The following is a 13525-nucleotide window of genomic DNA, read 5'->3' on the forward strand; positions in this document are numbered from 1 at the left end:
GAATGCTAATACTCGACTAGGAATGATTTAGAGTAGTGTTCCCTATATCATCTCACTATCGATTCAACTAATCGATTGATATAGGTATGAACCTTCTACTCAAGGACGCTATTATACTTAGTCTATTTGGCACTAATATAAATAAGTATAATAACCAAACAAATGCCTTTATTAATATACAAGAATATGATATACATGAGTCCATACAATCATCAAATGATTGGCTCTAGGGCTCTAACTAACAAGAACTTGAAGGTTTCTCCTTGGAAATTAGCTTTCTTGAAGAAGAACTTAACTTAGAAATTGGTATGAGGAGAGGGGAGTTTCCTTGGTTTGGTGAGGAATGGAGAAGGGAGAAGGAAAAAGAAGAAAATGAATTTAATCCCTTGTTTTTCTTCTCTAAACCTATTTATCCCTTTGCCAAATGAAACATGTCCTCATTCATTCCCTCAACTCCTCTTTTCCCCCACTCCTTTAATTTCCACGAAAATAGAGAGAGGGAGGGAAGTAGACAATCCCTCTTTTGCTTGCTCCCTTTTCTTAACCAAGAGGGAAAAGAAGGTAAGCAACTTGGTTTTCTCTTGTTCTTTTTGCTTAGTTTTCTTTTCTCCTTTAACTAAATTTTTCATTCCTTTCTATCCAATTATTTCTCCTTATCCTAATGGTTATCATTCCTCAATTTATCTTCATCAATTGTGGGAGGTTCAAGGTTCAATCCTTGACCTCACCTCTTCTTATTCTATATTTTCTTTTGTTTTTATTTTCCTTTTTCTCTTATTCTTTTCATTTATTTATGCTCTAAGGAAAATAATATTCATATACCCATTTTATAATTTCGTGGGTGTTACAGATAGGACCTTTCTGAGGAGAAGAAATTTACAGAAAGCATTCCAAGCAATACAAGAATCCTCAGAAATGGCCGATAAATTGCTAAAAGATTATGTGGCACTATATGCACGAGGGGTTCGGTCCAGCATCACCCGACCACCCATTGAAGCCAACAACTTTGAAATCAAGCCCGCAGTAATCCACATGGTCCAGCAGAATCAATTCAGAGGAGGACCGCATGATGACCCGAACCACCACCTTGAGCTGTTCTACGAGATCTGTGGCACTATGAAGGTGAACGGGGTCCCTCTAGAATCAGTCAGACTACTCCTCTTCCGGTTCTCTCTGAAAGACAGGGTCAAGCAGTGGCTGAACTCTCTTCCAGCAGACAGCATATCATCTTGGGAGCAGTGTGAACAAAAGTTTCTAGACAAGTTCTACCCACCGAGCAAGACTGCCCACATAAGGAACCTGATTGCTAGCTTCAAACAGATAGACTCAGAATCACTATTTGAAGCATGGGACAGATTCAAGAGCATGCTGAGACAGTGCCCCCATCATGGCCTTGAGAAGTGGCTGGTTCTATACACCTTCTACAATGGAATTAATTATCACACGAAGGTATCCTTAGATTCTGCAGCAGGAGGAGCATTGATGAACAAGAGTCTTGATGAAGCTGAAGAGATAATAGAGAATGTGGCACAGAACCACCATTAGTGGGCGTCTAAGAGATCTAGCGATGTTTTCTCAGGAAATCAGATGAAGGCGTCAGGGAAATTTGAGGTAGATGCATTCACACTTATGTCTGCAAAGTTGGACACTCTGATTAAGAAATTTGAAGCCATGGGTAGCAACACAGATAAACTAGCTTAAGCAATACAACGTGATAGCAAGCTACAATCAGAGGCAGAACAATCCGTACTCCAGCACATACAATCCTAGATGGAGGAACCATCCCAATTTCTCGTACCGAAATAATCAGGATCAAGGACCAGCACATCAGAATTATCAGCCTGGGCAATAGAGTTACGAATATGGACAGCAGCAACCTTCACAATTGTCTAGGATTGAAAAGATGTTTGAGGAGGCTCTCTCAGAACAAAAGGAGATGAAAAGTGAGATCAAACAACTGACTCAAAGGCTGAAAATTTTTTAGAAGCATCAAAAGATGCAAGATAGCCAGATAGCCCAAATAGCTCAGTCCATTTCATGAACACAGGGGACCTTTCCAAGAAAACCTTATATAAATCCGATGGAACACTGCAACTGCATCGAGCTGAGGAGCGGACGAACGTTGGGAGACCCCCAAATCACTACTCAGAAAGAACTTGGACCAGAGGAGGGGCCTAATCAAATTCAGGACAGGGATGGAGAGGAGATCACTAAGAAGGTTGAAGGAACTTTTCAAACTCCTCCACAAAGTAAGACAATCCCTTTTCCTCAAAAGCTTATAGCATCCCAAAAGGAAGAAGAGTTCCACCGATTTCTGAAAAAGATTAAAGAGATTTGCGTTGAAGTACCACTGATAGATGCGCTGCACCAGATGCCGAAGTTCGTAAAATTTTTAAAGGGAATCTTATCCAACAGAAGGCAAAAGGGCGACTTCGAGATCGTAGCATTGACAGAGGACTGCAGTGCTCTTCTTATGGTGAATTCTCCACCAAAGCTTCAGGATCCAAGAAGTTTCTCCATACCGTGCAAGATTGGTTCTGAACTCATACCGAGAGCTTTCTGCGACCTGGGGGCCAGCGTGAGCCTACTTCCATACTCTCTATGCAAGATGCTTGGCCTCCAGAACATTAGATTGACTACCATGGCACTACAATTAGTTGACCACTCACACAGATATCCAATGGGAATAGTGGAAGATGTGCCAGTTGAAGTGGGTGGGTGTATAATTTCCACAGATTTCATCATTCTAGACATGGAAGAGGACCCCTAGATACCGATCATCCTTGGAAGACCATTCCTTGCCACAGCGGGAGCCCTCATTGATGTGAAGAGTCACAAGCTATCATTGGAGATCGGTAAAGGAAGGATTGAATTTGATTTATCCAACTCTTCTAACTGCGCCTCCTTTTCTTAGGAAAATTCTAGCAGGATGGACGCACGCAAAGTCGAGGAGTGCAGCTTTCATGAGAGTCCCCCTCCCATGGACAACAAGAAATACATCTGTCCTGCACGAGAAAAACTGAAGGCGCAGACTGGAGTATTAACCCTAGGAGGAGAGCTGTGCTTCCATGTGTTTAGTCCACACTGACCGGAACGGGGTCGAGCTAAAGACCTAAAACAAGCGCTTCTTGGGAGGCAACCAAAGGGTTTTTTTTTCTCATTTTAGTTTATCATTCCGTTATGTGTTTTGTTTCTTTGGCAAGTTTAATCGAGTATTCTATTTTTGATTGTTCGTTTTCAGGATGTGCATGTCCTCCACGAGCTTGCCCTGAGCAATTCATGGGCGTGGAGGTGTCGGAGGAGCCAAAACAACGAAGGACGAGTCATCCCGAGCTTAAAGAAGGTGGTCGTACGACCTTGCACTGCCATGCGAAGCCGACAGAGGAGCAAAAGCCACAGGTCGTGCCACTCGGCATGACCGTGTAGCCTGTGCTGAGAAGGAAAAGACACGGGCTGTGCCATTTAGCACGACTGTGCAGAAGAGCCAGAGAGGAAGGAGGCGTGGGCCGTACCACTTGGCACGACCATGCAACCACAACCGAAAGGAGAAAGGAGGAGGTCGTGCCATTCGGCACGACCATGCAGCACCCAATCCAACTCGACCATGTCTATAAGACACGACCGTGCAACACCCTAACCTCTACCTCCTCCTCTCCCAAAAATCTTTCTCCTCCCCATTACACCTCATCTAACCCTAATTTATCCCTCCAGAGTTCACTGTTCCTTAGATCTACATCCAGATCTAACACCTTTCCAAGCCACAAATTCAGAAAGGGAAGCAAATCCCCTATTCCTCCTCTCCCCTCTCCCACCCTCAAGATGTTGGAGTGTATACTGAAAGCCTAAGCTTTGTAAACATTCATTATGAATAAAGAATCACATTTGGTCAAATTGTCTACATTTAGTTGTAGTTGTTCAATTAATTTATATTGTACATAACATAGTATGTGGTGTCACATGCAGAAGATAATGTTATCAGTACCTTATAAATTATAAACAGTAGCTCACGACCAAAATGGAAAGGAACAAACCATTAGAAGGTCGTAGTGTAATTAGGTATTAGTTTATCTTGACTATATAATTACACTAGTACACTCAGAGTGTATTGAGTAGGACCATTTGAGGTCGTTTCTTTTATACTGACTATATAAAGGAACAAAGACCTCAGTTATTATGGAAGTGCGTGCTCTTAATCTTAATATAATAACAAGCACATATATTTGATAGTTATTTCTTTAATTTATCAATGGGTGAGATTTAGTTCGATGAATCAATAAACCCGATAAGTTGGGAAATGATATCACTTATAGTGTGTGTTGTTGATTATAGAAGAAAACTGTGTCCTAGAGATACTAGGTTGATAATGTCCCCAAGAGGAGCTCATAAGGATTGTCATGTTAAACCCTACAGGTGGACTTAGTCCGACATGACAATAAGGTTGAGTGGTACTACTCTTGGACTTAGATATTAATTAAATGAGTTGTCAGTAACTCACTTAATTAGTGGACGTTCGATATCTTAAACACAGGAAGACTAACACACTCATAATAAGAAGGAGCCCAAAAATGTAATTTGGGATTGGTGCGGTAGTTCAATAATAGTTCTCTAGTGGAATGAATTATTATTGATAAAATTAAGTTGTGTGTTCGGGGCGAACACGGGATGCTTAATTTTATCGGGAGACCAAAATCAATTCCTCCTCTCGGTCCCTATCGTAGCCTCTTATTTATAGAGTACTATACCCACCTTCTATACCCACCAATAGGGGGCCGGCCAAGCTAGCTTGGGAACCAAGCTAGGGCCGGCCTAGGTATAAATTGGGGTGGCCGGCCAAATTAAATTAAAAAGGGATTTTAATTTTAATTTTTTATTATGTGGAAGAAATAATTTATTAAAGAGAATTAAAATTAAAATATCTCTCTTGTAAAAGATCTACAAAAGATTAAAGAAAGAGATTAGATCTCTTTCCTTATTTATAGATTGATGAGATATTCTATTTTCTCTTTAAAATTATCCACATGTTGATAAAATTAAAATTATAGAAATTTCCTTTTATCAACCATGAAGAGATTTTTAAAGAGAAATTTTAATTTTAAAATTTTCGGAAACAAATTAGGAAGTTTTAATTGTTGATTAAAACTTGTCTAATTTATTTTTTGATGTGGCCGGCCATTAGAGATTAATTGGGAAAATTTTATTTTATTTTTCTCAATTAAATCATGTCAAGGGAATTAAGAAAATTTTATTGTAATTAAATTTCCTAATTTGCCTAGGCCAAGGAATATAAAAGAAAGGGTGAGGGTACCTTCATGAGACACAACCTCTATTATTTTCTTTCCCTCTTTTCCTTGGTGTTGTGGCCGACCATCATCCTCTCCCTCTCTTCTTCTTGTGGTGGCCGAATACTTCATCCCTCTTGGAGTTCTTGTGGTGGCCGGATACTACTTGGAGAAGAAGAAGAAGAAGGAGAGAAAGCTAGCATCTCTTGGAGCTTGGTTGGTGTTTTGATTTTCTTCCTTGGTGAAGCTTCCTTATTGGCCGAACCTAGCTAGAAGGAGAAGAAGGTGGTTGGTGGTTTCTCATCTCGGAAGATCGTTGCCCACACAACGTCCGAGGTTAGAAGAGGAATACGGTAGAAGATCAAGAGGGTTTTCTACAAGGTATAACTAGTAATTTTTCTTTCCGCATCATACTAGTTATTTATGGAAATAATACCAAATACAAGAGGCTTACGTTCTAGAATTTCGAATATGTTTTTTGATGTTGTGTTCTTTTGTTTTTTCTTTTCCTTGTGATTTGATTGTTCTTTTTGGTTAACCTAAAGTTATTTTAGGAAATTAAATATTAGATTTCTATAAAAGGTTTTGTCTAGTCGGTGGTGGTTGCTCCGATATCCAAGAAGGCCGTGTGCCTCGCCACGTTAGTACTGGGAACCAATTATGGATATTAATATTTAATGGAATTAATAACTTAAGGTGATTTGGGTCGAACGTGTTAAGTTCCGCAGGCGATCCAAAATTTAATTTAAAAGAACACATGGTAGCTAGGAAAAGGTTCAGACCTTTGTACAAAATTTTTGTACAGTGGAACCTCTAGGCTTTCCGAGTAGCAACCAACAATTGGTATCAGAGCTAGGCTTTGCCTCTGTGTATTTGGTATTAGGTTAATTATGCACATGTCATACATAATTTAGGCAGGTTAATAGTAGAATGTCCTAACTTTATGGATGCAGGATCCAACTATTATGGCTTTTAGTTATTATGTGTGTGATTGAACCCTTGGACATGTCAAGGGCATTTATATGTGTGTGCATGATTGTATTATAAAATACAGCAGGAGCTGTATTTAGTTTTATTAGGATTTTATTTTTGATCTAGATATATGTACATTCCTTTTATGGAATATAGGATCAAAAATGTAAAATTCTATTTATGTCGCGGATCGAATCTTGCAAAGCGTGGAACCTTCTAAGAACCAGGCGCAGCGGAACTAGGAGCAAGATGGATGCGGCGGTGGCCAAATATGGCAGCAGCTTGGGATGACAACACACGGAGGACAACTAAAGATAAAATCCATAATAGTTGAAAATTAGATTTTCTATTTATTGCTTTTATATTGTGTTGTGTGTGCATGTTAGTTTACAAATTTAGTAGGCTAGCATAGTTAAAATTCCTCATTTATAAATAACTAAGTGGGTGAGGGATTTTTAAGTAAATCCCATGGTTTCCATTACTGGTTTGTAAGTGATGCAAACAAGCTTGCGCGTTGGCTCTGAGTGCCTTCCTCCATAACGGATGAGCTTGTTTGTGGATCACTAGAACAGAATTCCATTTTTAGATGACTATAGGAAGTTAATAAGAGCGTGTGATCTTCCCCAACGGAAGGGGCATAATCTTATTAATGGACTTAGTGTCAAGTAATGGTATACACTTAGACACATTTAATAGTATCCTCCCCATCGGAGTCACTGCTATTATTTGTGTGACCAAAAGACACCAACTATTAATTTTATTTGTCAAAAAGTTAGGTTGACAAGATAATAAAATTAATGGGTTAAAACCCTCCTTTTACAAATGTTGAATTTGTATACGTCCACACTAACGTGGCATACAAAATTCATGGTGTTTTGAGGTCTTGGTTAATTTAAAATAGTATTGTTTGAGGAATCAATATTATTCTAAATTTAGAGTTCTGACCAAAAGTTATTTGTGATTCTTAGGATGACTTTCAACCCACTGTCCATCATACTTCAACAGAATAGACTTACTGGACCTAATTACATAGATTGGAAAAGGAACCTGGACATTGTTCTTACTGCTGAAAGCTATAAATTTGTACTGACTGAGCCTTGCCCTGAAGCACCTACTGGTGAGTCAACCCAAGAGGAGATTGAATATCATAGGAAATGGGTAAAAGCAGATGAAATGGCGCGGTGTTACATTTTGGCTTCAATGTCAAATGTATTGCAACATCAGCATCAAGATTTACCGACAGCCTATGATATTATGAACAATCTCAAGGAACTCTTTGGTCATCAGGATAGGGCTTCTAGGCAAGAAGCCATGAGAAAGATAATGACAACCACCATACAAGAGGGTACTCCTGTGAGGGATCATATCCTAAAGATGATGGCTTATCTGAACGAGATACAGATCCTTGGAGGAGAAATTGATGGGGAAACCCAGATCGATATGATCCTCCAAACGCTACCTAGAAGTTTTGAGTAGTTCCGCCTGAACTATAATATGAATAAAAGGATTTATTCATTAGGGGAACTACTGACAGAACTTCAAGCAGCAGAAGGATTATTTCGTCACAATTCTCAAATTCACTATGCTGAAAATGGTTCTACTTCTAAACCGAGAGGAAAGAAGAAGAAGAAACAAGCTGGCTCAGCAAAGAAAGTGAATAAATCTCAAAGTACGGGATTTAAAGCTGGAGTGAAGAAGCCCAAGGGCAAGTGCTTCATCTGCAAGCAGGCAGGACATTGGAAGGCGGACTGTCCTCGTAGGAACCAAAACAAAGGTATATCTCATGCTCTAGTTGTTGAAACATGTTTAGCGGTGTTATCTACCAGCACCTGGTGTGTAGATACGGGAGCCACTGATCATGTCTGCAATTCCTTGCAGGGGTTCTAGGAAACCCGACGACTATCTGAAGGAGAGATTACCGTCTACATGGGCAATGCTACTAAGGTGGCAGCTGTTGCAATGGGAGACACCTACTTATCTTTTAGTAGAAATAGAAATTTGATTTTAAGAAATTGTCTTTATGTACCCAGTTTTAGAAAGAATTTAATTTCAGTTTCTAAACTGTTTTTAGATGGATATTCAGTTTCTTTCAGTAACGATGTAGTTATTAAAAGAAATAAAGTGATTATCTGTTCTGGTGCATTAGTTGGCAATTTGTATACTTTAAATCCAATTTCTTCCACAAAGCAAAACATGGAAATTTATAATTCATCTTCTAACTCTAATAAGAGAAAAGAACCTTCGGAAATGAACCAAGCATATCTTTGGCATCTAAGGCTTGGTCATATTAACTTAAGTAGGATTCAGAGGCTTATAGCCGATGGACTTTTGAGTTCATTAGAGTTGGAAAATTTTCCAACTTGTGAATCTTGCTTGGAAGGTAAAATGACCAAGAGGCCGTTTAAGGCCAAGGGGTATAGAGCCAAAGAAGTGTTAGAATTGGTTCACTCTGATTTGTGTGGTCCTATGTCTGTCCAGGCAAGAGGTGGTTTTGAATATTTTGTCTCTTTTATAGACGATTATTCAAGATACGGATACATTTACCTAATGCGCCGCAAGTCCGAGTGCTTTGATAAGTTCAAAGAATACAAGGCTGATGTGGAGAAACGACTAGGTAAAAGTATCAAGACACTACGGTCTGATCGTGGTGGCGAATACCTCTTAGGAGAGTTTAGGAATTACTTATCAGAGGTTGGGATTCAATCCCAGTTGTCTGCACCTGGTACACCCCAACAGAATGGTGTAGCAGAACGAAGGAATAGGACTCTTATGGAGATGGTTAGATCGATGATGAGTTATTCAGAATTACCAAATTCATTTTGGGGATATGCTCTGGAAACAGCAGTATACGTTCTGAACTTAGTACCTTCTAAATCAGTTTCTTCTACTCCCATAGAATTGTGGAATGAGTGAAAACCCAGTCTAAGACATATTCGGATTTAGATGTGCTGAAACCAGATGCTGATAAGTTAGAATCTCGTACAGAAGTTCGCGTATTTGTAGGATATCCCAAAGGAACGAAAGGAGGTTTATTTTATAGTCCTAAAGAACAGAAGGTCATTGTTAGCACCAATACCCAGTTTTTAGAAGAAGACTATATAATGGATCACAAGCCCAGTAGTAAAGTTGTTTTAGAAGAACTAACAGAGGGCACGTCTACTATAGTACCAACAGTACAAGATGAAGTACCACAAGAGACTGCAACACGTGTCACACATGATACACAACCATAGACAGTGCCTCGTCATAGTGGGAGGGTTGTAAGGCAGCCTGAGAGATTCATGTTTTTGGGAGAGTCTTCGGACTTGATCCCGGGTAAACATGAACCTGATCCCCGAACATATGACGAAGCACTCCAAGATATAGATGCAGCATCTTGGCAAAAGGCGATGAATTCTGAAATAGAGTCTATGTACTCTAATAAGGTCTGGGAGCTTGTAGAACCACCTAATGGTGTAAAAGGCGTTGGATGCAAGTGGATCTACAAAAGGAAAAGAGGGACAGACGGGAAGGTAGAAACTTTCAAAGCTAGGCTTGTTGCGAAAGGGTACACTCAGAAAGAGGGAATCGATTATGAGGAAACCTTTTCACCGGTAGCCATGCTTAAGTCTATCCGGATACTCTTATCCATTGCTGCTCATATGGATTATGAGATTTGGCAAATGGATGTCAAGACAGCTTTCCTTAATGGAAGTCTTGAAGAGAACATCCATATGAAGCAACCAGAAGGGTTCATTGAAAAAGGCAAAGAGCATCTAGTGTGCAAGCTCAATCGGTCCATTTATGGACTGAAGCAAGCTTCAAAGTCTACATCAGGCTATGTGTTTACTTTAGGAGGTGGAGCCATTTCATGGAGGAGTGTTAAGCAGAAATGCGTTTCGGACTCAACCATGGAAGCTGAGTATGTAGCAGCCTCTGAGGCAGCTAAAGAAGCAGTATGGTTCAGGAACTTTCTAATGGACTTAGATGTGATTCCTGGTTTTCCTAAAATCATCACAATTTATTGTGATAATAGCGGTGCAGTTGCAAACTCGAAGGAACCACGAGCTCATAAGGCAAGTAAACATATAGAGCGCAAGTACCACCTGATACGAGATATCGTGAAGCGAGGAGAAGTTGTCATCGCCAAGATTGCATCAGCGGATAACTTGGCAGATCCTTTCACTAAGGCCCTTCCGGCGAAAGCTTTCGATCGGCATGTGGAGGGAATGGGAATCAGATGTATGGTAGAAGATATGGCAGCTTAGTTATTAGTATAAGTGGGAGATTGTTGGAGTGTATACTAAAAGCCTAAGCTTTGTAAACATTCATTATGAATAAAGAATCACATTTGGTCAAATTGTCTACATTTAGTTGTAGTTGTTCAATTAATTTATATTGTAGATAACATAGTATGTGGTGTCACATGCAGAAGATAATGTTATCAATACCTTATAAATTATAAACAGTAGCTCACGACCAAAATGGAAAGGAACAAACCATTAGAAGATTGTAGTGTAATTAGGTATTAGTTTATCTTGACTATATAATTACACTAGTACACTCAGAGTGTATTGAGTAGAACCATTTGAGGTCATTTCTTTTATACTGACTATATAAAGGAACAAAGACCTCAGTTATTATGGAAGTGCGTGCTCTTAATCATAATATAATAACAAGCACATATATTTGATATTTATTTCTTTAATTTATCAATGGGTGAGATTTAGTTCGATGAATCAATAAACCCGATAAGTTGGGAAATGATATCACTTATAGTGTGTGTTGTTGATTATAGAAGAAAACTGTGTCCTAGAGATACTAGGTTGATAATGTCCCCAAGAGGAGCTCATAAGGATTGTCATGTTAAACCCTGCAGGTGGACTTAGTCCGACATGACAATAAGGTTGAGTGGTACTACTCTTGGACTTAGATATTAATTAAATGAGTTGTCAGTAACTCACTTAATTAGTGGACGTTCGATTTCTTAAACACAGGGAGACTAACACGCTCATAATAAGAAGGAGCCCAAAAATGTAATTTGGGATTGGTGCGGTAGTTCAATAATAGTTCTCTAGTGGAATGAATTATTATTGATAAAATTAAGTTGTGTGTTCAGGGCGAACACAGGATGCTTAATTTTATCAGGAGACCAAAACCAATTCCTCCTCTTGGTCCCTATCGTAATCTCTTATTTATATAGTACTATACCCACCTATACCCACCTTCTATACCCACCAATAGGGGGCCGGCCAAGCTATCTTGGGAACCAAGCTAGGGCCGGCCTAGGTATAAATTGGGGTGGCCGGCCCTAGCTTGAACCCAAGCTAGTGGGGGCCGGCCAAATTAAATTAAAAAGGGATTTTAATTTTAATTTTTTATTATGTGGAAGAAATAATTTATTAAAGAGAATTAAAATTAAAATATCTCTCTTGTAAAAGATCTACAAAAGATTAAAGAAAGAGATTAGATCTCTTTCCTTATTTCTAGATTGATGAGATATTTTATTTTCTCTTTAAAATTATCCACATGTTGATAAAATTAAAATTATAGAAATTTTCTTTTATCAACCATGAAGAGATTTTTAAAGAGAAATTTTAATTTTAAAATTTCCGGAAATAAATTAGGAAGTTTTAATTGTTGATTAAAACTTGTCTAATTTATTTTTTGATGTGGCCGACCATTAGAGATTAATTGGGGAAATTTTATTTTATTTTTCTCAATTAAATTTTGTCAAGAGAATTAAGGAAATTTTATTGTAATTAAATTTCCTAATTTGCCTAGGCCAAGGAATATAAAAGAAGGGGTGAGGGTGCCTTCATGAGACACAACCTCTATTATTTTTTCTCCCTCTTTTCCTTGGTGTTGTGGCCGGCCATCATCCTCTCCCTCTCTTCCTCTTGTGGTGGCCGAATACTTCATCCCTCTTGGAGTTCTTGTGGTGGCCGGATACTACTTGGAGAAGAAGAAGAAGAAGGAGAGAAAGCTAGCATCTCTTGGAGCTTGGTTGGTGTTTTGATTTTCTTCCTTGGTGAAGCTTCCTTATTGGCCGAACCTAGCTAGGAGGAGAAGAAGGTGGTTGGTGGTTTCTCATCTCGGAAGATCGTTGCCCACATAACGTCCGAGGTTAGAAGAGGAATACGGTAGAAGATCAAGAGGTTTTTCTACAAGGTATAACTAGTAATTTTTCTTTCCGCATCATACTAGTTATTTATGGAAATAATACCAAATACAAGAGGCTTATGTTCTAGAATTTCGAATATGTTTTTCGATGTTGTGTTCTTTTGTTTTTTCTTTCCTTGTGATTTGATTGTTCTTTTTGGTTAACCTAAAGTTATTTTAAGAAATTAAATATTAGATTTCTATAAAAGTTTTTGTCTAGTCGGTGGTGGTTGTTCCCATATCCAAGAAGGCCGTGTGCCTCGCCACGTCAGTACTGAGAACCAATTATGGAAATTAATATTTAATGAAATTAATTACTTAAGGTGATTTGGGTCGAACGTGTTAAGTTCCGTAGGCGATCCAAAATTTAATTTAAAAGAACACATGGTAGCTAGGAAAAGGTTCAGACCTTTGTACAAAATTTTTGTACAGTGGAACCTCTAGGCTTTCTAAGTAGCAACCAATACAAGACTCATCTCCACGAGAAATTCCCTGAAGCTAAGCTCACCATGTCACAGATCTTGAAGAGAATTCGTCGAGGAAGCGGTGGATCTAGAGAAGAAGATGCACCGGGAGGTGACAAAGGCAAGGGGAAGGCTTCATCATCAAAAGGTAAAGGAAATACGGTAACACGCGACGAAGGTAACAAAAACGAGTTTAATATTATTTTTAGAAATCATGATCACAAAGTTAGATATGATAACCTTGTCGCTAGGAAAATTGTATGCACTAAGTATATGGATTCTGCCACTATGGATATGCTAGGAATTAGGGATGATATTGACTGGAAGATTATCTCTTTAGATTGGAATGATATTATGTATTGTCATGCACCGACTCACCCTCGTCTAGTCCTTGAATTCTTGAGTTCGATTGATGTTAAATTTTCATCTGAAGAGGACTACATAGGGATCATAACTTTTAGGATGATGAACAAAGAAGTTCGGTGGACTTTTAATGATTTTAATAATTATTTTGGTTTACCTAGTGGAGGTGCCCGAGGATTTGATAGTGCGATTAGATGGAAGGAATTTTGGAGGTCGATAACCGGATCAGATCACCCTTATGAACCATCTAGAGCCAAGACATCCTGCATGCAAAACCCGACCTTTAGATACCTGCACCGAGTGATG

General features: G+C 38.9%; 1 pseudogene; it reads right to left on the reverse strand.

Moving 5' to 3' along the window:
• Positions 1–1322: 1322 nt before the first annotated feature.
• LOC121973953 lies at positions 1323–1394 on the reverse strand (annotated as a pseudogene).
• Positions 1395–13525: the final 12131 nt, after the last annotated feature.

The sequence above is a fragment of the Zingiber officinale genome, chromosome 4A (assembly GCF_018446385.1).
Source record: "Zingiber officinale cultivar Zhangliang chromosome 4A, Zo_v1.1, whole genome shotgun sequence".
NCBI classification, from domain to species: Eukaryota; Viridiplantae; Streptophyta; class Magnoliopsida; order Zingiberales; family Zingiberaceae; genus Zingiber; species Zingiber officinale.